Source organism: Macrotis lagotis, chromosome 1, assembly GCF_037893015.1.
Source record: "Macrotis lagotis isolate mMagLag1 chromosome 1, bilby.v1.9.chrom.fasta, whole genome shotgun sequence".
NCBI classification, from domain to species: Eukaryota; Metazoa; Chordata; class Mammalia; order Peramelemorphia; family Peramelidae; genus Macrotis; species Macrotis lagotis.
In genome coordinates this window covers 471,691,215-471,695,078 of record NC_133658.1, presented here as the reverse complement: position 1 = coordinate 471,695,078, position 3,864 = coordinate 471,691,215, and the positions used below count along the sequence as shown (strand labels likewise).

Genomic DNA, 3,864 nt, shown 5'->3' with positions numbered 1-3,864 from the left:
TTGCACTAATAAAATCAATGCTGCCAAAATTATAAGAAAAGTAGAAAGCTGGGACATAATCTTCATAAGCAGGAGTTCTGATAAAAGTCTCATTTCTAAAAATATAGAGAATTATATCAAATTTATAAGGTCACAAGTCATTTCCCAATTGATAAATGGTAAAACGGATATAAACAGACAGTTTTAAAATGAATTAAAGCTCTATATAATCATATTAAAAAATGCTCCAAATCACTATTGATTAGAGAACTGCAAATTAAAACAACAATGAGGTATCATCTCACATCTATTAGATTGGCCCAGATTAGAAAAAGAGAAGATGATCAATGTTGGAGATGTTGTTGGAAGATTGGGACATTGATGCATTGCTAGTGGATTTGTGAATGAATCCAAACTTTCTGGAAGCAATATGGAACTAAGCCCAATGAGCAATAAAACTGTTCATATCCTTTAACCCAGCAATTTCAATTCTAGGACTATATCAGGAAGAATTTGTGAAAAATGGGAAAAGTCCTATATGTTCTAAAATATTCATACCACCTGTTTCTGTAGTGGTAAAGAATTTGAAATTGAGGGCATGCCCATTAAATGGGAAATCACTAAACAATTTATGGTAGGAATATTATGAAATATTTTTGTTCTATTAGAAACCATATATGTTTGGACTCTAGAGAAGCATGAAATTGCTTATAGGGTTGGATGCTGAGACAAGGGATTATCATCAGGAGAACAATGTACACATCAGCAACATTATGAAATGAACAACCACAATGGTTGTAACTCTTCTCAACAGTCCGGAGAGGTTTGACAACTGTTTTAGACTGGTTATGGACTATATTATTCCCAACCAGAGGAAGAAAAACAAAACAAAACAAAACACACAGAAAAAAAAACCACCCCTAGCCATACCAGCTCTAAAATTATATTACAAAGCAACAGTCATCAAAACTTTTTCATACTGGCTAAGAAATGGACTGGTGGATCAATGAAATAGATTTGGCACAAACAGTAGTAAATGAGTAATCTACTATTTGATAAACTGAAACACACTAGCATCTGGGATAAGAACTCTGACAAAAAATGCTGAGAAAAACTAAAAATAATATGCCAGAAGCTGGGTATATACCCTCATCTCAGACATTATATATACTAAGCTAAAGCCAAAATGGGTATACGGTTTAGTGATAACCCAATTAGAAGAACGAAAAAAGTTTGTCTATCAGATCTACAAAGAGGGAAGAGTTTATGACCAAAGGATAAAGAATAAAAAACTGCAAAAAAAGGACAATTTTGATTAAATTAAATGAAAAAAGGTTTTGTACAGATAAACCAACCCAACCAAGATTAGAAGTCCTTCAAAAAGTTGTGGAACAATTTATATAGATAGTATTTCTTTTTTGCTAATAAAAATTATATTTATTAAACATTACATTTACAAATCAATGTGTGCCAATTAGTGGTATTGATGCATTTGGAAAATATTGCACATTCTCTAAGCAACACATCAAGATCCTCTAGTGCTGTGGTGGAATTTGTGATCCTCTCCAAGACCCTCTTGCTGGCAGGTGAAGTTGGTCTGCTGCATTTCCCTCTGTTTTTGCAGTGCCTTAGTAGTTCATTGAGTGTTGGGGTTTCCTCTGACAGTTTCATGGAATGGATCAATAAGAATAACCTCAAAAACTGTATAGGTTGAATCTTCACCCATACAGTAGGAATTCAAGACTCTCAGGCCTCCACAGTGGCGGCCAGCTCTTTTTTCTACCACAGACTGCAGGATCCTGGCAAACTTCAGTTGATTCACCAGGATGCACAGGTTTGTCATAGGTTGAACCTTTGGGCACTGGATGCTGTTGCCCCCCGCCATGGTGGACACAGATGCAGTAGATGACGTTACCTTGTGTAGCCTTGTAGTGCAGCCTGTGGGCTTTATCAGGCCTACTTTAGTGTAGGGTCAGAAGCTGGCGGTACTGACAGCAGAGCAGGTGTAGGAGGAACTGGATGACATCCAACTACTTCTTCCTTCATAGTTCTTGGATATATTTGTAGGCCCCTGTCCTGGCTCATGCTTATCCTGCTTGATGGCACAGGTATTATTCATGACTCATTTCTTTTTTTTTTTTAGGTTTTTGCAAGGCAAATGGGGTTAAGTGGTTTTCCCAAGGCCACACAGCTAGGTAATCATTATGTGTCTGAGACTGGATTTGAACCCAGGTACTCCTGACTCCAAGGCCGGTGCTTTATCCACTACGCCACCTAGCCCCCCCACCCCATTTCTAAAATATAAAGAGATCTGAGTCAAATTTATAAGAATATGTCAATTTGCAACTGAAACATGGTTAGAGTATATAAACAGGTTGTTCCATATGAAGAAATTAAAATTTCCTATAATCGTATGAAAAAATGTTCTAAATCATTATTAATTAGAGAAATGCAAATTAAAACAATTCTGATGTACCACTTCATACCTATCAGACTGGGCAAGATGACAACAAAGAAAAATGGTCAATGCTGCCAAGGGAAAACAGGTCACAATTCAGTGTTGTTGGGGCTGTGAATCGAGCCAACAATCGTGGAGAACAATTTGAGTCTGTGCCCAAAAGACAATAAAAGTTTGTTATAGCAAAACCACTACTAGGTCTACAACTCAAAAAAAATCATAAAAAGAGGAAAAACTCATATGTACAAAAATATCTATGACAGTTCTTTTTGTAATACGAAAGAATTTCAAATTTATGGAATGCCCGCCAATTGGAGAATATCTGAAAATAATGTGTTATATGAATATTTTGAGGTACAACTGTTCTACAAAAAATCATGATTTGAGAAAAGCCTGGAAAGACTTGCATGAATATCATGATGCTGAATGGAGTAAATTCCATGAACATTGTAGACCTTAATAGCACATTGTTAAATGTTCAACTTTTTCTTCTCTTATTACAAAAGCTAGCATTTCTAATACAATAATATTGAATAATATTGGTAGTAACAGGCACAATGTTGCACACAGGTAACAGTGTTTCACCACTGATTGTATTGGGTATGTTTCGAACCTATGCTTATTACATATAATGCTTGTTGATAGTTTCAAGTAGATACTGTTTATCATTCTAAGGAACAATCCTTTTATTCCTATGCTCTTTAGTCTTTGTAGTAGGAATGGGTGCTATATTTTGTCAAACATTTTTTCAGTATTTATTTAGATTATTACAATTTCTATTAGATTTGTTACTGATATAGTTTGATATCTATAGCTCTCCCTATCCACCCACTAAGTACACAGCAAAGGCTTCTACTGCCCCAGTTCAGATTAGCCTGTGCCTCACCCTGCCACCCATGGACTGAGTTCATGCTCTCTGCCCTGGGCACCTCCACAATGCCCCATGATAGACCTTGCTGGAAGATGCTCTTCTCTTTTCCCCTTTAGATTCTGTTGATCCAAAATCTTTTAAGGGGTTTGGTTCATGCTGTTTCTCAGGGAAAAGGGGCAGAGATTAAAATAATGCCTCACTGCTCTTCACCATCTTGGCTGGAAGTCTGTCATTTTTTAAAAGCTTTTAGGTCAGTGTAAAATCAAATTTTACATATATACACACACATAAGTACATATGCAAGTATACTCATAAATACATGTATATATATATATATATATATATATAAAACCCATTCCAATATGTTTTTATTTGAATAAATGAACAAAAGTTTTGTGATGTTATATTAAGGTCATTATATATTTTAAATGGTAACAAACATTAAATAAGTTACTTTCCGGTTAGATGTGGTTCTCATGCATTTATTTAAAAGAAACAATATTGTATAGGGTACTGATATTGCTACCCTACTTTTTTCTGTTATATTTGAATATAT

At 35.2% G+C, this 3,864-nt stretch overlaps 1 pseudogene; it reads right to left on the bottom strand.

Moving 5' to 3' along the window:
* Positions 1-1,504: 1,504 nt before the first annotated feature.
* Positions 1,505-3,382, bottom strand: LOC141504752 (large ribosomal subunit protein eL15-like; annotated as a pseudogene).
* Positions 3,383-3,864: the final 482 nt, after the last annotated feature.